This window comes from Protopterus annectens, chromosome 2.part0 (assembly GCF_019279795.1).
Source record: "Protopterus annectens isolate FY-2018-M chromosome 2.part0, PAN1.0, whole genome shotgun sequence".
Lineage (NCBI taxonomy): Eukaryota > Metazoa > Chordata > Ceratodontiformes > Protopteridae > Protopterus > Protopterus annectens.
Genome location: NC_056728.1, coordinates 1,501,756,894 through 1,501,784,163, shown reverse-complemented (window position 1 = coordinate 1,501,784,163; position 27,270 = coordinate 1,501,756,894).

Sequence of the window (27,270 nt, the reverse complement as noted above, 5' to 3'; positions counted from 1 at the left end):
ATGTAACTCTACCTAACAAACTTATGTTCCCTCAGAATATCTACTCTATAATGTTATTTTATTTTTATTTTATGTTGACTTCTCTGGATGGATGTATGATGTTACTGTTTCAGTTTATTTACTCTCTCATTAATCCTCATCATACTGTTCTGTTTTGAATCTTCTTGAATTTTTGAGCTTTAATGTTTTATCTTCTCTGCTATATAATTGTAATTTTAAATGTTTATATGCATGTGTGTATTGTTGGTTTTGTCTGTTTCTCCCCATTGAAAATGGAAAATTGGTTATTTTGGCCCAATGGACTATCCTAATAAATAAATAAATAAAAATAAAATAAATAAACAGACATAACATAGCTATGTCCCCCATTAATCATGCTTAGTTCATGTTAAACTGTTGGTAAACTGTTGGTATTATCCATGCTTAGGTCAGGTTTACATGTCAGGTATGACTGTTGATGAAGGTCAGTTTAAGGTTAGGTAGGATTCCTGTTTCACAGGTCTGAATAGGTTACATGCAGATATTTGGGGTAGGTGTAGTTATTCCATACATGTGTGGTACAGTAAAGGTGAATAACTAAGGAGTAGGCAGGTAGTTAATGGAGGTGACATTGTAACTGTATAGTAGCCTGCAGGTATAATTGGATGGGGAGCAATAGGAAAGTATGTCACATGTTGGGATTTGTATGCGAGGCAGGACAAGAGGTGTCAGTCTCTCTAGTTGATGTAGTGGTATAGAGTGTGAGGTGAGTGGGGGGTTTGCAAGGTGGTGAGCCTGTGCTGCTCCAGGTGTACTTGTGGTGTTCCTTCATGTGTTAGTTACATGTGTCCTGTGGGACAGCTGTGATACTACATGCGAGGTGGGATTCCAGATACTGGCAATATAGTGGGAGAAGAGGGTGTCACCTACATGTACCCATAGACATCAATACAAAATGGAATGGGGGCTGATAGGTACATGGTGTGCATGGGGCAAAAGGGGGGTGTTAGTAGGGAGATTATCCAGGGATGTGCAGGATGGCTGCAGAGAAGGTCCACAGCTGTCCGTGTTCTCTACGACAATGTGCATATGCACTGCATTAGGTGTTTGCATCAGATACTCACATCCCTGGGAGGGGGTGAGGACTACAATAATACCTTGTGATGCCTATTACATCAGCTTACATGCCTACAGTGGGGTGTTGCGACCATGTGTTCATAGGTGTTGTGTAGTGGGTTATGCAGTGGCACATATGATTATACCGTACTTAGCCATGTAAACTGGACTGTGCTGTGGTGGGACCCATAGTGGGAATGGTTGCCCATTAGGTGTAAGCATGCCTGTCGACTGTACAGAATCCATGGCCTGTCCAGAGTTTGCTTCATACTATTGTTGTACCCCTCTTACAATCTGCACCTCTCTGGCAAATACCTGGGAACTGACACCATTAATAACAGACAAGTAATTGGGTTAAGGACCCCACATCCTTCAGCCAAGTCATGCTAATGCATAACCTATTATTCTATCAGCTTTCTAAGGTTGTAAGTGGAATATGTGTTTTCTGTCTTTAATTGTCCCCCCAATGGTTTAGTTTCTGTCCAGTGGTTTTGCTCTTAGAGGATGAGACGTATGGGCGTAAGCTCTGCCCAATTCACAATATTACTTACATCCCTGGGGTGGTCCTAATACAACTGCACCAGCCAACACCTGCATGCCTAGGCCCATAACTGCCTACCCATAGTTCCCCTGCCTGCCCCTCCTCTACAGCACTCATCCTTACTGTGGGTACAGGTGGGGTCTAACCACACCACTACACACTGCTCACTCTCCATGTGTCAGGACCCATGTCGTACGTTGTGTTGACCCATGGGTCATCAGGCTTGCACAACCTACTGGTCTGTGTACATATCCAGCCTGGTTGGATAAATCATTACAGGGACTGACTGCGATGATCATTAATTTCTGGGGTGTCCAACAAGGGACATTGATGTCTTTGTTTCAAGATTAGACTTTGCAGGTCTCTTCCACTGGTAGTATCCTGCCTATGGTCTGGGAAGCAGTGATGTGTTTACGTGTATCATGTGTTTTTATGTTTCACCTGACTAGGTGGGGGGGTTGATGTTACGTGTTACACATTTGTTGATTGGACCCCTCATCCCCATTTGCACAGCCTGTGAACATATATAATTTGTAACTGCTGTATCATAGCCTAGCTATATACATATGTATATTTACTGACATATATATATATATATATATATATATATATATATATATATATATATATATATATATATATATATATACATTACTATATACAGATATATCTGTATACGTATGCATACATGTATATATTTATATATTGCTGTCTACATATATCTAATAACACTAACAACATATGGGTGTATGGGTGTCTGCATATGTATATATCTATATGTCAGTATGTATATGTATTCTGTCTCTGTATGTATACATTTGTGCTATGGAGAGGGAGAGGTATATCTCCATGTAGCTATAGGTAGATATACACACACACAAACATACCTTTACATATATACATCTACATCTGGTTATTCCATTCTTTGACATGTAGATTAGACTTTGCAGCAGTGGGACTCGTAGCGGGTGAGGCTGCTCGTTGGGCGACGCCTCTGCCCAATGAACACTTTTGCTCACATCCCTGGGGCTATACATATAGACCCACATCAGCCAACACCTACACACCTAGACCCATAACTGGATAGCCATAGTTCCTCTACCAGCACCTCCTCTACAGCACCCATCCTTACTCTGGGTGCAGGTCGGGTCTGAACACACAACTACACCCTGCCCACTCTCCACTTCACGGGACCCATGTCGTACGTTGTCTTGACCCATGGGTCATTAGGCACACCCCAGCCAGAATGGTCATTGCATCAGCTTCCTTTAGTAATATGTCAATTTTTGGGGCGTCCCACAAGGGACGCTCCTGTCTGTGTTCCAAGATTAGATTTCACAGGTGCACTGTGTACCTCCCCAGTTGTATCCTGCCTGTGGTCTGGGGAGCAGTGGACTATTTACATTCTTTGTGGGTTTGTGTGTATGTTTCCTCTGTCTGTCTGGGGGGAGTCATGCTACATGTTACATGTTTCTTGCTTGAGCCCCTCACTTCCATTGGCATAGCCTGTGAACATATGTCGTTCTTGTGGGCTGTTTCCTATCATAGCTGTATATCTGTGTATATCTATGCACACACACACACACACACACACACACACACACACACACACACACACACACACACACACACACACATATATATATATATATATATATATATATATATATATCCATGTGGGTGTATGGGATGTATGCCTTAATCCTACTTATCTATTGCTATGATGGCTTAGTGGTTAACTACTGTGACTATAGTGTACAGGGTCTTGGGTTTGAGCCTTGCTGAGGCAGTTTATTTTGTTGCTGGGTGGAACTTGGCCCATTGGATCCAGAGTGATTAAGGCACTTTACAGAGGTTGTAAGCAGGTTTGCATGGGTTTGCGTGGTGGTAAGCACTCCTAACCTCTGGTTACAGTTTCTTGCACTCATTAGCTTCTACTTTGCTTACTCTGTGTGGGCAATGCTTACCCCCGTGCAAGTGCACTTGGACACACTTACCGCTGCTTAATTGTGCTTAGACCTGCGTACATGTGCCTTATTCATTATGACACTAACACTTCACATGTGCATTTCATGCAGTACTCCAGTTGACATTTAATTGTTATTCTGTAGGTTATATGGCAAAATGATGTAAAATTATGTTCATGTACAGATTTCCCATGGAAAATGATTTGTGTTGCAGTGGGACTCGAACCGGGAATGCCTGTTCATTAGGGGGATGCTCTAACCACTCCACTATTGCTGTGCTGCTTCATTTACATATATATTCCTTGTTATCCTATTCAGCCTTTTCAGCTGCTTTAACCCTTGCTAGGCGATGGGCAAACCCACGCACCTACAATTAGCTATACTCGGGGTTTTAAAACCCATCAATAATAGGGATTTTTCATTTCATTTGACTGCACTGTTGCTGTTGAACACATGGGGACTGTTGGTGGGGATATGCGGACACTTGTGAGTGGTCTCGCTCATTTATTTACACATTCTTCTGTTCTACTTTGCAGGGGCATGTTTATTCTGAGAGCTGTGCTCTCAGACACGCCCCCTGCACTCATCCATGCTTCATGTAACATGTGGAGTTCAAGCAGCGTGCCTTCATTAATATGCATGGCGTGCTGCTGTCCTCCTCTTTAACTGCCACTTTCGTGCAGGACTAGATTAGTCCTGCACAGAAGATTAGTAAATCCGAGGGTACATCTGTTCATAAAGGACAAGGGTGCCACCCCAGCAGTGAATTTGCGATTTCCCATACATAGTCAGGGAAGAACTCCTCTTCATGTGAATAGGAAGCTTGTTCCAGAGGAGAGGCAATCTCTGGGACACACATTTGTCTCTCCAGCATGATCTACTCATGTCAGAGATCAGGTTTATATCTTTGGAGCATGTAACCTTAAAGTGTTTAGTTTTCCAAATATGCAACATTTCCATAAAGGCTGGGTCAGAGACTGCCTTGTAGGTCAGGCACAGATCATCCCTCAGTAATCGGTAGGAAACTGAGTACAGTGATAATGCTTTTAATTGATCTGCATAAGATATGTTGGTTATACTCTGTATTTGTTTGGTGATAAATCTTGGAGGATGGTCAAGTTGTTGTAGGTGTCTGGCAAGGTACATGCCAAAAGGTGCATTGTACTCAATTATTGGTCTGATGAGTGCTGAATGCAATGGTACTATCAAATCTTTAGATCTGGATGCCATGCCCTTATTTATAAGCTGAGCCACATAGCAGGATTTCCTCACCACAGTGGACACATGGTCATCAAATTTCAGATTACTATCTTTTTGATTACCCATATCTCTCACCACTAGGTCCACTCTTAGGTGAGTGCTATCAATGTTGTAATTTGCAGGGTTGTTTGATTTCCCAAAGGTATTATTATGCATTTCTTCACATTTAGTTTGAAGCCATTACTCTGACACTAATCATTAGTCTGTGTCATAACTTTCTGTAAGATATCCACATAATTTGGGGAGTCAATGATTGCCCCCAACTTGCAGCTGTCAGCAAACATGGTCAGCTAAAGGCCATCTACATCTGCCTTGACATCTGTGAAGTATATACCAAACAGGAGAGGGATGAGCACTGAGTCCTGTGGTCACCCACTGGTGACTGGCCTCTTACTGGATATGAATTGTCTCACTCTAACAACATGTGCACTCTTCATGAGTCATTTGGCTATCCATCTGATGACACAGAGGTTTATGCCCAGTTTTATAAGTTTATCTATAATACTTAAGTTGGGGTATTCCATCAAATGCCTTGGGTAGGTCAAGTTAGGCAATGTGAACTGTCTTACCCTGATCCATGGCCTTGGTGATCTTTTAAAAGAACTTTATCAGCTTGAGCAGGCTGGACCTGCACTTGACAAAACCAAAGATGGTTGCGCTATGATTCTGGAGATTTCAATGTTGTATTTAATCGGGTCCATGATTATCCTTTCCATAGCTTTTTATATGATGCTAGTCGGACTTATGGGTCAGTAGTTTCCTGGGTCAGTTCATGGTCCCTCCCTTGTGCAGAGGGATGACTGTTGCTGTCCAACACTATTGGGTTAAAGCCTGTCTGGACATTGTGGTTAAATACAGATCCAAGTGGGTCTGCTAGGTCATGTTTCAAGCTATTTAACAGGCTCACTGGGATTCTGTTAGGGCCCATTAATTCCATATTTCTAGCTTCAGATAATGCAGTGATGACATGTTCTTTTGTGATACCAGGCAAAGGAATGGTGGAGAGTATTTTATGGGGAGTGACTGTATGTGATGAGGGGGTGAAAGCTGAGCTGAATTTATTGGCCATCAGGTTTGCCATTTCTACTGGATGTATGGGCCATTCATGTATACTTCTGCCTTACTTTCCATATTTTTAGGGTTAGGAGGAGATTTAAAATTATCTATGATATCATTTAATAGAAAGTGATTTGCCTTAGAAAAATTCTTGAAGGTTTTGGGGTTGAGGGGGTGGGATTCTACCACTACATTTATTTCAAAGGAGACTGATTTCTGATCTGATCTTACCAATTAGTACATTACGCTGGGGGGTTGCAACACTCACTTATGTTTGTGAGTACTATGTCAAGGATACCTGAGTTCCTAGCTGGAGTGCAGACAAGCTGTACTAGAGCATTTGCATTAAAAAAGTCCAGGAATTTCTGAACCTGTTTGTTTGTGGTCATATGGAGGTGTATTTAAAATCGAACATGAGTAGTGTGTTGGGCTGAATAATTAGTGATTCTAGTCGCTTCAGATGTATGGAGTGGTTTCATGTCTCATTTATTTATTTTATTTATTTGACATTTGTTGATCAGGATTATCTGTCTGAGTGAAATCCTTTTTCAGCGGAAGCCCAGGGAGAAAAGCTCCACAAAACACACAAGTAAATACATGATAAAAAATAAAAACATTAATAAAGAGTACACAAGTTGATACTGTAGAGTAAGTCAAGCATTTCAGAATGCTTTGAAGCATAAACTAATCTAAGTATACTTTATTAATAATGGTATGTCAGTATCTAAGTCTCGATTCCTACTTAGAAAGTACTGGATAAGATAATGACAGGGTCAGTAAGAGGGTTTACTTGTTAGAGAAAGAGGATCAGCAATTAGTTTGTAACAGTAGAATGAAGTGAGAGTTGGGCATTAGTGGTACTTTAGGCTTTACCCAAAGATTCAAATTGAGGTTGAGTGGTGTAGGGTCAGTGTAGAAGAGTCATAGGAAAAAAAATGTTAGTAAGCAAAGATCTAAGTTGAGAGGTGTGCAGTGTCAGAGAAAGGGTTTACAGGTACAATTACAAGTTGAGTTGTTAGGAGGTATAGGTTGAATGCTGATTTGAATTTGTAGTGGCTGTTATATTTCTGGTTGAGGAGCTGTAGCTAGTGGTTATATAGTGGAGGAGTTTTGCCTATGCTCAGTTGGACATGGAGTAGCTCAAGTGAGTCTTCCTGTTTTTCCAGTCTAGAGGTGTGATTTTTTTATGTAAATGAAAATACCTCCACCTTTCATTTATTTCTTTTCATTAGGCTGTGTGAATGTATGATAGATATTCTACCATTGCACTGCTGTAATACTTTCTGCAGCCTTGAACGACTTCTCCATTTTTGCACAGACATCAGAATTCTCCAGGGTGAGGAGAGCTTCTGGGGAGTGCATTTTCTTGTTAGAACTCCTAGCAATAAGCAACAGTACCATCATCTTGGCATTCAAAGAATTTTTAACATTGCTATGTCTGTTGTTTTTGCATTTCCAAAAAAGCATTATGGGGTTGGTTAATGTCTTGGCCAGTATTTTAAAGCCTAGCAGCCAAAGGTGCAGACCATGTCTGACAAAGCAGCATGATCTGTTGATCATGACATCAGCAGCAAAGCCAATAATTTGAATAAATAATTTTCTGTTTGAGGGTAGAATGATGTTCAATGCAAGACTCATACCAGCCTGTGACATTCAGAGAGGTCCATCATGTCTCTCCTCATTTAGTCCAGGGAGGTAGGTCGCAGGTCATTCATACCTATATGGGCTATAACTGCATCATACAGGTACTTGTAGTGACCTGAGTGCCTACCTGATTGGGTGAATCCTAACCCATGACAGGTAACTGACTGTAATGCTCTCTTAATCCAACCTGGTGAGGGTGGTTCTGAGTGTCTCACAATGGAGTCTCCTATGACTAAGATGTTTGAATGTGTGGTGTTTTGCCATGGGAGCTTGTTTATGGAGGCACTGTGATGTTTATTTGTATGTGTAGTGGTTTGTGTTGACTTGGTTTTGTTTGCATGTGGTTTCTGAGGGCAGCATACGCTAAGACTCTGAGGTTTTGGTAAGTTACTTGTGAGTACCTCCGTATATATGTTGAAATCTTATTTAGTGAGGGAATCTTATGTGAGTGTACTGACAATCTGTTTGTCATTTGATTTGTCAGTATGTGGGAATTGTGTCTCAATTATCATAGTGTAACTACATCTCTCATATGTTGTGTTTATTTGTTTCAGGATTAAGTGGTTGAAAGTATACTTCAGACAAATACTACTTTGCCTCAGAATGCCCATGTTCAACAGGCTGGCCACAGAGATAGCAGGGAAGTGCCTAAGCATGGTTTCTAGTTTTTACTATTGGTTTAACTAGGGAGAAGAAGGGGAAAATTAACTGGACTGGGATGATGTTACATGGACACAGAATGGGTTTTATACTGTGTGTGAACTGCAGCTATCCAACAAGGCGATGCTGCTCTGCACACAACTAGGTGCTACTAGAGCAGCAGATGGAGAGGAGAAGGTTGTAGAGATAGTTATTCTAAGGGAAATTTTAACTTGAGAGTGTTTGCATCTGTACAGAGCACTGCTAATGACAACTACATTGAATACAGCTTAGTACAAATACTGAGCTTACACAGAATCAGAAATATAAGTTTTACAACAGCAAGGCCTACAGACCAATCAGGAAAACACACAATAAGGTTTCAGCCAGCTTTTTGCCAGCAGCACACAACTCAGATAGATTTGCTACAGCACACTTATGCCACATAGAGTGCAATCAAAAAACCCTGTTAATGTAAAAATGCTGGTTTTATAGCTCAAGTGCAGGGAAACCACACAGTCTAGATTCTACTGTCCTCTAAAACTAGGAGACACAATGTAATTAAACTACTATACCAGCAGTGGAAATAATTCTGCTTTGAAACTCTACTAAAGTGCGAGAAATGCAATTAATACAAGAAGCATATGAAATACACTAAAAAGAAACACAGAAATACAAAATTATACTTATTTTTGTTCTTTTAGCTGTGGATGGCTTTAGATGCAACAGATTCTCTGTAACTCTCAGGAGAAGTAGCCAAACTAAGGCCAGCTCTGAGGAATTGAGCACAAATGCAAGCAAACACTTGGCTTATATGGAATCCAAAAAACATGTCTTAAAGTGGCAAGGGCTGCAGACCAACCAGAAAAACACACAATAAACTTTCAGTCAGCAGCCTTCAACTCAGATAGGTTTGCTACAGCACACTTCTGCCACAAGAGTGTGTTCAGAAGTCCCTCAATGCAAAGATGCTGGTTTTACAACTCAAGTGCAGGGAAACCATACAATCTAGATATTACTGCCCTGTAAAACTAGCAGGCACAATGTAAGTAAGTACTACAGCAGCAGTGGAAACAATTCAGCTTTGTCTACTAAAGTGTGAGAAATGTAACAATTAATACACGGTTCTTTTGAAATACAGTAAAAATAATCATCAGATATGAAAATGATACTTATTTTCTTCGTTTTAGTAGCAGATGGCTTTAGATGCAGCAGATTATCTGTAACTCTCAGGCAAAATAGCCAAACCAAGAGCATTTCTGAAGAATTAGCATATTATGAGGTCTTACCTCATTGCTGCTAATGTGTCTCTGAATTGCAAAATAGAAACAGACTCTTTTTCCCATGGCTCTTACCCTCAAGTTGTGGAATTGTTTCTGAATCCTCAGTATTTAATATAAAAATGAAAAGGTTTTCAAACAGAGCATACAAAGTGTTGAGTAAAATAGGCCCCTTTAATCTTCAAAATTAATCAGCTCTGCTTATGATCACTTTAATTACTTACTATGGCAGTCTGAGTATATGGTCTCTTTAAGACAATAGTTGTTTAAAACTTGGTTAACAAATGGGAGAAGCATATCTCTCAAGTGTCGCTGTTTTTCAGAATGGCCATGATTTAACCTCATATTTCTGGTTAAAGACATAAAAAAAATTGTAATTTGCTGGCATATTGTTGAGAATTTCAATTATTAAATAATGACCAGACATGAGGTTCAAACTCCATACCCTTTGGAAAATGCATTTTAAAACAAACCAATTATTCTAACAACTTTATAAGTATATAAGAGCAATATTTAAAATCTGTCCATAATTTTAGGTCTTTGCCATTACATTAATGATGACTTAGCCCCTGATTCCTGTGATAAGAGGCACACACACACACACACACACACACACACACACACACACACACACACACACACACACAAACACACACAGAAACACACGCACACACACGCACACACATGCATACCCACACACATACATGCACCTGCACACATTCATGCCCATGTATTTTCAAAGCCAATTTTTCTTTGTGAAGACACAGTAACAACAACCTGTACAGTGCAGACCTTAATTCCATATTCACTGTGATTTAGTGGTAGCTTCCTGGTCATCTTTTTGTTTTCAGTGGTATTACAGGCATTATAGCAAACATTATCCTTTCAATCTGCCATGAATCTGCTCCTTGGAAGCTTCCTATTTGACTATGCCTGATGCACTTCCTATAGAAAGAACTACTCAGTGCTCTGGACTATAGATGAGAATGTGGAAGCACTGACCAGTTACTTCAGAACGTCGACCTATAAATTTTATCTTCATCACTACAACTCAATATCAATGCTTTCACTGCTGCCATCATTATAACAATCCAGTGGTTAGTCTCCCAGTTCACTGTACCTGCATTGGTGAATAAAGCCATCTCCAAAATACTTAAGCCACTCCACATGAGGTAGATGTTTCTACCTCTCTTACAAAGGTCAATCCATTCTTTTCTGAGATGCATTAATGATCATTGATTTGCAAGTCTTGTCTTTCATCTCATCTGTTTCACAAGCAATGTTGGACCACTCCAGAACAGGCCAGAGACCAAATCATGTTAGTATAACAGGAAATAATCATCTGCAATCCTCAAAGCTCTAATTCTCCCATCCATACACCAGATAATTTCCACATGCCTGTGACCTACTGTGGTGTACATGAAAATTATAAACGGGGGAAAGCAAGACAAATACTTCATGGGTTGTTTCTTATTGTTAATATAACAATAATATGGACACAACTCTTGCTCCTCAAATGTAAAAACTCAATGGCACACAGCAATGACTCTGAGAACCCAAAGTTTTGTTCCACCTCACAGAAAACATTTCACATTATATGGTCAACTGCCTTCTCCAGGTCCACAAATTTCATGCACGTGCTATTGTCAAATTTCAATGACTCTTACAAACTCTGCGGCACAATGAGTAACTGATCCAATTTTCCATTGTCATGCAAATTGTTCTCCACAATTACCTTAGTGTTAGTTCTATTAAAGAATTAAACTTCACCCCGAACTGGGATACCAACATGTTCCACATTAAAGAGGCCAGATGGTCTTTACTGGATACTGGGGAGTAGCCTGGTGATCTATGTTACCTGGCAGAGTTCATTCAGAAAAAATCTGCAAAAGGATCTGACAACCTGGAAAGTAAAAACTGGAGTTTGACAGCAGTGCTGTTGTTTGCAAGAATTAGAAAGTGTGTATGTAGTTAAATCTAAGCTGCACTTTCATTTTTTTTTAATTTTGCTAGTACATCTTGACTAGACTAGTTTCTATGGCATTTACATTCAAGTGTTTTGATTCTGGTGCATTTTGTATATGGTACAGTACTCACCAGGGACTCATATTTTGTCTGCAGAGATCATAAATTCTGTCAAGTGAAAAAGTCCAATTTTTTTCCTAAGTCACTGTAGAACTTTCCCAAGAGAGGTTGTGACATTTACACACACACACACACACACACACACACACACACACACACACACACACACACACACACACACACACACACACACACATAAACTATGTAAATTATTTGCATTTTTGACATGCTAACAAATATTTTTGTAATCACCTATTGATCTCTTTTGGTATCTGTGTTCTTCTGCCAGTTTGGATTTACACTCCTATTGCATTTTTTTTTCTGTGTATGCATATACATTCCCTGCCATCAAAATCAGTCAGTTTGCAAATAATACCATTCATTCAGTTGTATTACTGGGATTGTTGGTGATTTCCAATTATTTATTTATAATAAATCTTTTTGTTACCATTGTTGTCAAGGCAACATTATTCCATGCATCTCTTAGTAAATCAAATATTAAATCAAGTGACAAAATTCCAGATGTAAATACAATATTGATGTTAATCATAATAGTAATCTGTTTAAGATTTTATTTTGTCCAACATTCAGACACTTGGGGACAAACCCACCAACAATGATACAGATCTGCAAGAAGATTCCTACAACAATAACAGATTTTTGACTTACTTAAATAGTTTATTAAATATAGTCTGTGAGGTGTATAATGACCACCAAATAAAATTGCATATAAATTGACACATTTCTTATGGAAGTATAAGACATATTGATTTTCCTTACATGATAAATCCATTTTCATTGCCAAACTTAGAAACTAAGACTGATTCCCATTTTGATTTATCAGGGAAAACCTTAATTTCATTCTATTTATTCAGTTACTTATATACTACAGAAATCTGTTTTAACATCTAATATGGCAAATTTATTATTTACTTCTTTTTGACCCAGAAAGTAAATATGACACTTTTTAATGCAAAAACATATTATATATCTTTTTTCAACAGTTTTTTCATATTATTCCCATGGGACTCCTATATTTATTGATAATTCCTCAGCATTGAAAAGGTAAAACAAGTAAGCTTATGTCCGTGGATATTAATGGTGCACATTCCTTTTCTAAACTGGAAAACGTTATAAAACATGTAGAGAAACACTGTGAAGATACTTTTTTGTTACAAGAGATTCATATAAGTGACAACAATGTTAGTATATATCCATGAAATGCAAATGGATAATGCAAATACACACACACACACACACACACACACACACACACACACACACACACACACGGATATATAAGTATAATCATTATGATTCATTAAGAATGGCAGGTGTAGCCATATTAGTTAAAATATTATACAGCGCTGAAGTGACTGAACACAGTGGGTCTTAAGGAACATATTGTTGCTACTAAGGCATATCAATCCCTTTTAGATATTTTTTTCTGATATTCTTCAGAAATAGAATAATGCCACTGTCATTACAGTTAGTTATTGGAATGCTAGTCTTATTCATAAACTGGACTGAACCATTTTACTAAAAAGCAGACATATCAAGTCTTACATGAATAACTATTAAGTAATTTTTTTGTGTCAGGAAGTTTTATATGATGATTAAAGGGTTACAAATCCTGATGAAAAATATTTTTTTCAGATTGTGCAAGTAGTTCAAGAAGTGATTTTTTTCTTGTTTCAGAAGACAACAAGTACTAATTTTAAAAATAATACAATACACCCTTTATCTGATCAGAATGTTCTTTTGTTTGTATTGGGCAAGTAAGCCATCCCATAATATCCATTTAAACAACAGGAACATTCTACAAATCTATTTGCAAATGCTAGTTGTAATGCAGTTATTGGTGAACTAATACAAGGATACTGGATAATGAATAAAGAATCATAGGATGATAGGAGGTTACTAGGTTAATGGCCCTGGGGTCCTTACAAGCCTAGCCAAGAGTTTATGCCCAGAAAAAAAACCTCATTCAGCACCTGTCACCCCATCAATGAGGGACACAGGTGGAAACCCTAGGACAAATTTCTGGTTTCCCATCCACTCATCAAAGTTGCGCTTGAAGAGGGTTAGCAAGGTACTCTGTTTGACATGTATGGGAAGCCTATTCCAGAGATGGGGCAGCCTCTGGGAGACAGGTTTGTTGATGTCGCATATTAGAGTTAGGCCTTTCAAGTGGGTAATGCGCGAGGAGTTAGACTTACAGATATGGAGCATATCTAGCAGGCAGAGTCCAATATTTTCTTGTAGGTGGACACAGATCACTTCTGAGCAATCTGTATAATATCGAGTAGTGTGATAGTGATTTGAGCCTGTCTGCATAGGACAGGTGTTGGAGGCCATGTATTCTCTTTGCGACATATTTCTGTGGCCTGTCCAGTTGGTGCAAGTGTTTGGAGAGGTAAATACTAAATGGGGCATTATACTCAATTATTGGCTTAATAAGGGAGGAATTCAGAGAGATAATAATCTCCTTTTTTCCAGATGCAATCCCTTTACTTATGACACCTACCAAGTAAAAGACTATTCTGACCAATGCCGCTACATGATGGTTGAATGTGAGATTGTTGTCAACCTGAGTACCCAGGTCTCTCACCACAGGTTGTATGCTTAGGGGGTTGCCATTGATGTGGTAATCAATAGGGGCCATGTTTTTGATGAATGATATGACAACACTGTGTGCATCATACATATTTTAATGGGAAGCCTTTAAGGCTTACATCTCAGGAAAGATAACTGGCATTAGTATGTATTTTATACAAACTTTTCAACTTAAAATTTGTGAATTGGATGACTTTTTAAGAGCTTAAACCATTTAGTGGCTATTAATTATGAAACATATATATATATATATATATATATATATATATATATATATATATATATAAATATATATGAAAAAATATATGCAAGAAAGAAAGGATTATGAATGCTGGTTTTGTAAGTTTCAGTCCAACTCACAGTTTAAGAATGCATAGTGGCATAAAAATTAGATTAATAAAATTTTTGCCTGCTAATATCGAAAAAAAATCATTAGAAACACTAAAAAATCTTTGAGATATACTCAAGCAGATGTATGTATTTCTGAACAGGAAATGAAAGAGATAATGTTACATATTCTTAACCAAATGTATACCTCTAATTGGATTCAGGACGATGATAATCTAAATAAATTAAGTTTTGAGTCTTTTAAGATGGTGTTTTGTAATTAAGAAATCATCCTTGGTTATATAATAGATAGTATAGATAAGATGAGAAAGAGTAACAGCCCTGGTCCTGATGGTTTTCTTACATACTTTTGTATCACTCAAATATGAATTATCATCTTATTTATTATACCTTATGCAATTCTTAAGTATACCTAAATTGAAAATTCCTTGTTTTATGCAAGATGCAGTGCTAGTATTGGTAATCCAAAAAAAAAAAGATCATTTTTTTATGAGCTGGTAAAGTACCTGGTTTAAATTCAAGATTTTTTTTCTGCAGAAAAAGCCAAATTTGTATTCTTTCTGCTGCTTCTTGACATGTCCACCAGAGTCACACTCACTCCAGCAAGTCACTCATCATGCACCCTCAAGTTTTTTTCCAACCTGGCCAGAGGGACAGCCTGCGCAAACTGGTTGCTGTGCCTCTGTGTTACTACGCGTGCACGTGTGTGTGTTTGTTTGGTCAAGTATGAGTTGGATTATAAAGATATTGTACATGAAAATACCCAGGTAAGCTTTAAATGTGAAAACATTAATACATTTTCAAATCTGTATATAAAATGGAACTTTAATATAAATAAAGATAAACAAAAGATAAGCTCTTTCATACCTATACACTGTATTTTATCAGATCTAAAAATAATTAAAACTAAATCATATTAAATACTAACATTTTAAGCCACATAACTTCAACACATGTCTATTAGGTATAAATTAATTTAACCCTTTCCCTGTGGTTGCTTGCAAAGTCATCAATCACTTAATTTCAACACATTCAGTACATGTTCTAATATCACCACCTCTTAGGCTAGTCTTACATATCTCCAAAACCATAAATTTAAAACTATAATAATTTCCTGCATACATAACATGTTTAGATAAAGCAATTTTGCTATCACATTTGTTAATACAATATAAATGTTCCCTAATATGATCTCTCAGACATCAATTTGTCTTACAAAGAGAATGATTGACAAATGTCACATATTGCCAAATATGCTAAATCATTCATACCACAATTAGCATAAACATTAGTATAGAAAATATGCAAAGTATCAGAATGCATACATTGATCATCATCTCTAATATATCTACAGACATTGCACCCTCTACAAAGAAAAGTCCCAATCTTATTCACTCTTAAACCATCTAGTAATTTAACCACAGGTTTATAACATAGCAGCTTTTTAATCAATGCACAATTTCTAAAGAAGAAAAAAGGCTGTTTGCCTAGTATTGTCTTATATCTTTCATCAGCCATAAAAACTTAACAATGTTTTCTAATTATGTTACAAATAAAATTAGTGTCATTAGAATATGTAAGACACATTCTCAGAATGCAGGGTGATCCAATACACTGTTATGACTACATTCAGAACTGCTATGAAAAAATGGTTTAGTACGAGTATATCTCAGAAAAACAGCATCATTTTGAGCCATATTTCTCTTAATAAAATCTGCAGTCAGACAATTAAAATAATTGTGTATATAGTATACATTCCAGAGACCTCAACCTCATTACCACAATCAACAGAACAAGCTGGAGGGACAGCTTCATAACCCAGAGACTGCCCATACTATGGAAACAGACTTCCCATACATGTCAAACAGAGCACCTCACTGGCCCTCTTGAAGAGAAATCTTGATGAGTGGATGGGAAATAAAAAATTCAACCTGGGGATCACTCCTGTGGCTTTACTCGACAGAGGCACTGGGAACTAATGTCGGGTGGCACAATGCCAGATTAATCCTATATGTTAGGCTTGTAAAGGATTCAGGGCCATTAGCCTAGTACACACCTATGAACCTATGAACCTATATCACTATCCCCAGTATGGAAGCATGCAGATCTAAAAAATTTTTATGCATTTGGAATGCTTACTACGAGCATGCACTATACTAATTGTGCTATGAATAATTTATTGTATTTGGCAATATGTGAAATTTGTCAATCATTCTATGTTGGTAAGGCAAATCAATGTCTGAGCTGTACAGGCAGGTGACATATATGGGTGCCCTACCTTTCATCATTGAGTTTTTACTAAAGTATGAAAGTCCAGTACACATGAAATATAATCAGCCAATTGAAAATTACTGGCCTTTTTGAGAGCTCTTGAAATACAGCAGATCTGGAAATGTGTCTTTTTCTCACAGTAATATGATCTCATGGTTAATATATATCATTAGCAAATAGTTTGAGGGTCTAGAAGTTTTGCCTTCCTCTATAAAAGACTTTATGTGTTTCAATAAATTCTCAGTCTGTGTTTGTTTGGTCCACACCTGTTGTAATAACCTTGCTTGTTTGATAGAATAGATGGTTGAGATTTGTGTTGTGAGATTGGTATAATACTGTGGAAGGAAAATATGCCCTTCCCCGTGTTGTGAGTAATGGAGTTAATATATTTAAAAAGAAGAAGTTTGTGGGGTGCAGGGGGAAAAAAAAAGAAAATTCTTATTTCAATTTCTCATTTTTTTTTATTAATATATATGTTTCAATTTTTTGTCAATCTTTTATGTATCAATTTAAGATACATTTACTATTTTATTGTAACAGAGAAAGACACACAGGCAGTGAGAGAGAGATCCATATAAATAAATATTCCCCATTATTGCTTACCTAGTTTTGTTCCACTCAGATAGTGCATAGGTAGGCTTGCCACCCAGCATAAAATATACTTTTTTCTTTTTCTTAGTTTTCCTGTATTTGGAGTTTCAATTATTTAGGTTCAATATTTTCATATTTAATCAGCTAAGTGCTTTATGTAATGCCTAGGGTGGTGAAGAAGGTGGCTTGTCTCTTTGCACCAACACTGGTTTTAGATGCAGTTAGATTTGTTGACATTTTTGTCGCACCCCAACACCTTCTATGCTAATGATATATCTATATCTATCTATCTATCTATCTATATATATATATATATATATATATATATATATATATATATCAACTCTGAAGCCAAAAACAGTAGAGAAAGGGTATTAATCCTTCCTTTGTTCCTTAGTACAAATTCAAATTTGTCAATATTTTTGAGTTCAGACATTTTTTTGTTTAGATCAATTTTTTGATATTAAGTGTTTAGACTCTATAAATAAACCATATATATATATATATATATATATATGTATATATATATATATATATTTTTTTTTTTTAATTTATTTTATTTTACAGTTGTTGACCGGGCTAATCTAACTGGATATATGTCGATTTTCAGTAGAGGCCCGGGGAGAAAAGCTCCAAACAAACCACAGTAATAACAAAGGTTAAAGATTACAATAAAAATAAACAAACAAAAACAGTAAGTAACTAGGTAGTAGTTTACAATAAAATAGTAAATAGCAGTTATTTCAAATACATTGTATTGTACATAAAATGACAAAAAACAGAATTTAAGACATGATTTTCAGAGGAATAAAATACTTAAATGTTACTGTAGTTTTGCAGTTCACTATATATACATATATATATATATATATATATATATATATATATATATATATATATATATATATATATATATATATATATATATATATATATATATATACATATATGCATATACCTATATCCATCTCTCTCTCTCTCTCTCTCTCTCTATATATATATATATATATATATAGATAGATATATATTAATTATACTATGTCTGAAACACTGGTTACTTGGAAACTTCTCCCCTCTTTAATGGACAGCAGTCATAGAGTTAGCATAAATTAATTACAGGGGTATGGATGGTTCTGGAGATTTAATGCCTTTCAGCAAGATGTATGGAACAACAACATTTGTAGGAATGAATGTAAGTATATATATATATATATATATATATATATATATATATATATATATATATATATATATATATATATATATATATATATATATATATAAGTATGCATGTGTGTATGTGCAGTATGCCATCTCATTTACAATAAAATATTCTCAGATATACCAAGGTCATTACTGATGAGTCAGAAAAGATAAATAATACGATGCACTGCACTGCATAATGGAAAAAAAAATGCAAATGTTGAATAAGTAAAGGCAATTCTGAATACACCTGACATAAATTTCCAGTAAAAAGATGATTCACATAGATTTGTACACAATAGAAAGATCCATAAGCTAGATTTTTCTGATTTCTATATAAATAATCACTATGCTAGTGTAATATAAGACAGCAAAACTTCCTTATATGGTATTTGAGAAAATGTTTAATGCCGTTAATAGCGTTCTAAATGTTTTGCGCTATATTTCTATATTTGAAAGCAAAATGAAACACACACTTCTGCTTTTATAACAGTACATTCATAATCCTTGTTTACTGACTGAGGATGTTGTGGTTCCACTATCATGATTGTTTAGCAATAAACATTAACAAATGCAATACACTGATTTTGTGATACCACAATTATCATAGAATATTATAAACAAGTGACTCATTGATTTTATGAGATACAACAGAATATATTACAGTGAACAGCTAATTGACTGACTTGTGTCAACCCTAAAATGTATTTAGGATCAAAATTAAACATTAAGCATTAACATTTCTTACACCAATATGTCACATATTTATTTTTATCATGTACACATTTGTTTACGTCATTTGGCACTAATAGTAGATGTCAGATAAATTAAAGCAACCATTACTGCATGTTAGCATACATGTTCATGGTACATTTCAATTAATATATAGCTATCAGTACAAGTATTTTTTGTATAAAATATGCAGGAGGAGTTGATATCTTTTAAATAATGATAAAATTAATATATAGTCACATAACTTTTCTTTTACAGAATGCATGCTGGATTGCAAGTTGTGTGCTTTTAACATCTCTATATTTTTAGCAAGAGACAGCACAGTTTCACAGTTGAAGTCACAGTTTCATGGTTACCATTGCAGAGCCTTGCACTGACTACTCTCTGCATCTCTATAAGAGAGGGAAACAAACTTGGCTGCAAACACTGTTCTTGTTGTCATGCAAAAGAATAACAACTGGCCATGGAAAGCACATGCCTTAAATAATAGACATTAAACCGTCACATTTTAAATTGGCACAGCCATTTGTCAGCCCTCAAACACAGGTTGTAAAGGGCTTAAATTGCATCTGTCTTTTAAGTAGTGCCTACCTCATTTGGGCAGGGAACCAAAGTAGCAACATAAATTACTGACTGGATTAAGTTTAACTAACAATTTAGAATGAGAGTTTTTCCTTTTGTCTCTTTCATTTAAAGCCACCTTTCATTCTATTGCATGTGAAAAAAATAATCCCACTATTTAATTTATAGGATATACATCAGTTTGTGAAAATGCATAAAATAAGTACATTTCTCACTAGCTTGTATGTTAGAAGACTAAATTGTACAGATGAGCTGCTGAAGTACTGCTACACTGACAGCTATTTAAACAATCATGATTACATCACATATATTGCATTTTTCTTCTTTTTACAGGGTATATAACTGCAATGCATGTTTTGAAATGCCTTGTTTTCCTATTCTCTGTCTTGTTTCATGAACTCCTTCAAAGCATTTAATTCTGAAGATGAAAGTTGTAATAGCAAATTAACAGATTTGCAGGGTACTATGCTATTTCCAAGTCACTGGGAAATTTTTTCAGATGCCATAAAGCCAGTCCATTATTCAGTCCACAGTTTATAAATATGCCACTGCATGTGACACAGAACATTAGCACTCTTTCTAGAATGCTTTCTTTGCTATTGTATATGTGTATCTTAAGACACCTGGGAAATATGTTAAGTAAAGTAACTTAGGACATTTGTTACAAACACTTTCAATGGACAAAAAAATGTAAGGACTTTTTCTGGAAGCAAAAGTATATATACAAGGCACAAACTAATAAGCTGATAAATCAGTAATGACAAACTTCAGCATGTGTACATATCTACAAATAGATATATTTTTTCCTATGGCTTGGTTCTAAATCACAGCTGATGCAAAGTTTCTCATTGTCTGGACAATCAAATAAAAAAGAATATCATATGGATATTACTTGTTTTGCAATAAGCTATGCTACATCTTAAATTTGGGTCTTCAGTGTTCCCTGTAAAAATTCAGCAGCAAGTTATTATTTTTCCTTTAGGGTAAAGCAAATAGGCACTACCATAGCTGCTGTGTAACCAACAAAATATGAAACCATTCATTAAACATCACAAAATGTAGAAAAAAATGTACATCTCACAGCTTGAGAAAATCCTTGGAAGCCTGCATTTCTGATCCATTTTTCTATTTTTTCATCAGGGTAAATAATATTACTACTGAATTTTTAGACTCATAATATGTTCTGCCAAAAAATGAGTATATCTTAAAAAGATTATAATTTCATAACATTGGTGGTGCTCCTACTTTGTTGCTGCATACCAGATAGACTCATAGCTCTCAATCTTCCATCGCCAAAATGAGGAACACTCGCATTCATAATGTGGAACAAATGGGTAAAATGTGGAACACATACTAATGGCTTGCTAACAACTTCAACTAAGAAGGTCACAAGATGGTTAAAATATGCTGGTTTTACTTATAAAGAAGATCATTTAATGAATTAATATGAATAATTTCAATTTACCATGGATTTCACTTAAAAAATTCCTAACACTGAATGTGTTACAGACTCTTTCAATGTGGAACTTTGAGGAACTTCGAGGAACATGAACTTTTTAAGACCCTAAATGAGGTACGTTCCTCGTAATGAGGTACACTTGAGAGGTATGGATAGACACACTTCTAGTTATTCTAGCTCTGTGTGTTGGTACAAAATATACATATTATTTCAAAAATCTTTAAAATTAGTCTAAAATGATAATTGACACTTGTTTTAAAAAATCAGACAAAATTGCTGTATACAAGACAAATGTGATACTGCAAGGTTAAAATATGTATTTTACCATAGCAAATGTGATTTCCTGGTCATGTTCATTTCAAGCATTATGCCATTTGAGTTTCACACAGTAAGGTCAGCTATCATTCAGTAAATGCATGTTAAGGCCTGAGAAATGTTAGACTTTACTGGAGTCTGGCAAGAAGCACTTATAGTATAGTTGATACTGAGGGGTAAGGAATAGAATTATCAAATTATGGAAGACTGACAACATACGGAAAAGTTACACAATCCAGATAATATCAAAACTGCAGGCTTATTTATTCTATTAATGAAATGGAGTCACAAAGTATTTAATGTATCATTTGTTTCTGCTGTGTTCAGTAATCTGGCAAAAGATGATCATTACTCATTAGAGGGTTGCACTCAGTTGAGTTTTTTTTTATTAAGGAAAGATTATAAATCTGTTGGCAAAACTTATGAATTGCAGAATGATGGTGAATGAGCTCTAGTCATTGAATGTTCCTTGTGACAGACAATATTGTGTCCTATCATGCTGACATCAGCAAATACAATAGCTTTCTGTTACATACCTGTTTTATATGTGTTACAGGGGTGAAAGATATTCCAGTGAAGAGACAATCAGATCAAAAGGAAAGGAAGCAAAATGAATTTGCTGTGGCCATCTGCACTATTGGCCCTATATAGCAAGTTAATGATTTGCTCTGTCTTACTGATAATACTTTTCACATAAATCCAAGTGTTTTCCGGTGTGTAGGTAATATTTTTCTGAGTGGACTTTCACTACTTGAGGATTAGGATGAGGATTTGTCAGATGTCTTCTAGATCAGGTAAAGTACTAAGTTTTAACTGTCTCTATATGACAGACAACAAAAGAAAAAAAATTCCTCCAATCATTTGGAATGATGTAAAGTTAATTTTTCATCACCATCACTGGCATTACCATCATTGTTATTGCCATTTTTAAATAATTTGTCTTGGTTATGGTCACAGTGGTGGCAAACAGCAAAGTAAAACAGATATCCTACCTTGCTCTGTTTGCTACCAAAACAAGGTCGGACAAGCATCCCTATATTTGCCAACAGTCTCCACTCATTCTGTGAGATCACCAGGTAGTCCTAGAAAGGTAAAGAATGTAATCCTTGCAAAATGTCTTTGGCCTACCGAAGGGTCTCGCATCAGATGGCTGTATCAGGTACACATCTCATTGGTGTCACTCATGAGTCCTTCTCATATGTTGCCCTTACGAGTTCAACTGATACCTCACAACATGAAAGAGCAGCATCTAGACCTCAAGGTGCTCCCAGATTGCCAAGCTTGTTACTCAGTCATGTACAGAAAGCCCAGAAAGGAACCTAATTTCTGCTGTGGTTATCCATTCATTGGTCACTACCTGAAGCACATGACCATATGCAATGATGAAGACAGAGACTGAACAATAAACTGTGTGCTTCATCCTATGGCTCTGGTCTTACTCCCTCCACACCAATCTACTATAATGCCTTTAGTCAAAGAGCCAGAAATTCTGTGGCTAAGATACTGAATCTTTCTGCACTCAGGAATTACATCATTTACCCCTCTTACATGAGTATAAGTCCCAATTCATAGGCCGCTTCTTGCACAAAAAAGGGAATATTTTAACCAGTTTTCTGATTTTCCTGTAGCAAGATTGGGAAATTTCATACTGGGGTGGTCAAAGACATGTAAAGAAGAAAAAGAAGTTATGTACTCACCATAACATTCCATCTGTGTTGTCCATCTTGATTCTCCCTCAACCGCTGGGATTCAGATCTGACCATAGTATCTAACTCAGACATAATTTTGGCTTGTAGCAACTAAAAAGCATTCAAGCTCCTCCCTTACCCAAAAAGCACAAACCCTTAACATACCTCAGATCTTGTTTATTAATGGACATATTGTCAGAAACTGATGGAAGAAGCCACTATCTGGAGCTGAACCTAAGGAACAGTGGTGTCCTTATCAATTCTCTTTCTTCCAGAAATCAGTTGTAAAAAAGTTGGGGGTTGGTGAGAGGGGAGTTGAGGAAGAATGAAAATGGACAACGCAGATGAATGTTATGGTGAGTGCATAACTTCTTTATCTGATGTTGCTAATTTTCATTCAGTTCTCAACAGTTGGGACAGAGTCCCTAGCTATCTAAATTCTTGTGTGGACTCTAAGGTAGCATAGTCCTGAGCACAATTGAGCCAAAGGCTGCTCTTCCCCTTGAGGCCAGATACAGTTCGTAATGAGTAAAAAAGGTATGAGGACTGGCCCAAGTTGCAGCCACACATATGTTGTCCATGGAAGCCCTAGATAGAAACACTGAAGAAGTAGCCATCGACCTCGCTGAATGGGCTCGTAAAGGTTTTGTTAAGGGCTGTGATGCCACACCACTAAACCAGTAATCAAGGAGGCTCAATCCTCAGCACCAGCACCAGTGGTGGACACACATTGGGAGGATGACAGGCACACACACAGTATTTCCAGATGCAGCTTTCTGCATCGAGTGTAATTTCTCTTAAGAGCACACAAACACTGCAGTCAGTCCAGGGCTTGTTTATCTGTCTTTCTCCAAATCCCCAATAAGACTCCCCACTGGCACAGCTATAGAGTTGAGATCTCAGCTGAGTGGCCAAGCCAAGACCTCCACCACCCTTTCTGTCCAACCAGTGCTTCATATCCCTGCCCAAGTAGCTGAAACACACACTTGTTGAGGTTTGATTTACACACACACACACACACACACACACACACACACACACACACACACACACACACACACACACACATCTGGGATAGGCTGGAACAGGTTTACTAGCTATGCGCCCTTCTGCCTAGACTATAAGTTAATTTTCACTGCCACCAGCCAAGTCCTTATCAGATACTTTAAGGCCCTTAACAGATGGTATCTAATCTTACTGTGTAATATTACTACCAATACAAATGGTAGTTTGACCAAGAGTAAGGTTATTAGGAGTGGCCCACAGTGTTACCAAATAGATATACAAGTACTCTCAGAACTTAAATATGTTTCACAAAGATCAGCCACAATGAAATGTTTAAATATATTTAATAATAAATAGTAAAAGAACAAGACAATACTAAATATGTATATATAACATCAGAGTTCAAAATCACAGGAAATATTTAAAAAAAACATTGCAGGAAAGTTTCAAATAAATCAAGAAAACCATCTAAATTAAGCTTTGCTATATTCCTGACTATATCTAGAGAATTACCATATCCTAGTTAACTTACTTACAGAGCAAGCAAGGCAGGTTTTCCAGCTGATGTCAGGTCAAAGAAAAATAAAGAATCCTCAGTCTCTTTCAGAGAATTCTTAAATTAAAAAAATAATATCTCAAATATTACTGTTGGGATAGGTTACAGAATGACATAATTTCTTGTCATCTGACTCTATCCAAGGTAAATCCTCCACTGATACAGCTGGTAGCATTTAGCATCTACCCGCAGATATACATAAACAAGTGTTTTTCTTATGTCTAAGGTAGTAGTATAACAGGAATATATGTAAATATACACAAACAAGGTTTTTTCTTAGATCTAAGGCAGTAGTATAACAGGAATATATGCGTACTGTACCATGGGCTATTTTATGTGGAAAATAATAAGAGGCTCATATTAACTCATGCAAGTGGAGATGGTGGAGGTAGACAGCAGCTAATCATTCACTCACTCACTCACTCACTCACTTACTCACTCACTCACTCACTCACTTACTCACTCAACCAGCTTTTGGATTAGTCCTTATTTCCATAGCACATGCTAGTGCACGACAATAAGTTAAAAGGCCATTGGTCAAAACAAAAACAGATCTCTACTGTATATTTTAGTGCAGTGACAAAGAAGTCACCCAAGGGCACGTAATAATGCCTGTAACAGCATATAAACCTTCTCTTAAAATTACATCTGATGGGAAGCAACTGAGCTCTGCAACAGTAGATAATTTGCTTTCCAAAATGAGGAGGTAAGGTTTAGAAATTAAGAAAGAAATCTAACACATAATGTTTAGCCAAACTGTTGCTGTTTTTAAGTGCTGCTGAGTTGATACCAGCTCATGGTAAATCTATGGACAGATTTTCTGCCTTTAGTCACCTGACTAATCAGAGATAAAGTGGCATTCTTCATTGTAGATATTGTATCAGTCCATTGTACTACCATTGTGCTCTGTGTTAACATTTGACCTTGCCAATAATAATGTCTTTTTCTAATGATCACTGTCTTCATATGACATGACTGATCAAATCTTCTTAGACATAAATGCTTGCACTATAGTATCTTATCTAAATGATTCATGGCTGTCTGTCAAGAGTGAATCTTCAACAAATTTACTGACTGCTTGTCTATTTTTTATTAATCCATGCAGGTTGATGTTGTCTACTGTTTTAATCACGTATCCATTAAGAATAAATGTATTTATTTATTTTTTATATATATTCTTTTTGCCTCATGCCTATCAGACTTTAGCCTATTGGTTTCCCAAACTTCAGCCATTTTACAGGTAGCTATCTGTCAATTTGTGTACAGTTGGCATCTAAGTAAAGACCTTTTGTTTTCATAGCTTAATGGCCTAATGCCCACCCTGGAGCTGACCATGTTTGCCAACACTCAACTTGTGGTTTGTATCAGTGAGTGGTCCTTTTATATTTAGCTAGTTTTGTGCATCGCTGTAGTTTGTTGCTTTCCATCTGTGTTTGCACAAAGAACAATTCCACTGTATGTTATATAAGCAGGTGATACATAAGACACTTCTGTCAAAGTGACTTCATCTAGTATCATAGCAGAATCTTTGAAGAGAGTGGTTACATCATAATTTTGCTACCTTCTTACATAGTCAGTTTATAATATGTCAAGGTAACTAAAATCTGGTTCTTTTCTTGTCCAGTATCAATGTCATTTATAGAGTGGTGTCTGACTCAATCAGCTAGAGTGATAGAATACCATACTTCTGCTCTCATTGGTTGTTGCTACATGGTGATATATGATGATATGCACGATCAGCTTTGTGATGCCAATCTATGCCCCAAACTGCAAATTTCATGGCTATAAAGACTCCCGTATTTATTCCAGGATGACATGACACCATCTGGTTTTCATCCTTGTTACTATCACCATCAGCAGCATCACTCACTTAAATGCTTACTCCTCCTATTCATCCTTATAAAGTGTTAAAAGAAATGTGGTTTAAAAAATGATTTGGGGTGGCACAGTGGTTCAACTTGGATAGTGATACTGTTTTCCAATGCTCCATTAGGATGCTTTGCTGGAGTGCTGTCTATGTGGGATTTGCATGTTCAACTGTATTACTGTGGCTTTCTGCCAGGTGAAATGATGATAATAATGATCCATAAGTGTGTGTGTGTGTGTGTGTGTGTGTGTGTGTGTGTGTGTGTGTGTGTATTGAGTGTATGAATCCTGCAATACAATGGCACCATAAAAGGGAGTAGTATCTCTATCACTCATTCAAGCAAGATTGAAGGTATGAATGAATGAATGAGTTAATGGGCGAATGAATGAAAACGATTTGTAGAGGAAAAATGTACAGAAGCACGCATTTAAGAAGCACAATTACAAAATATACAATGTTCTTCAAACAAA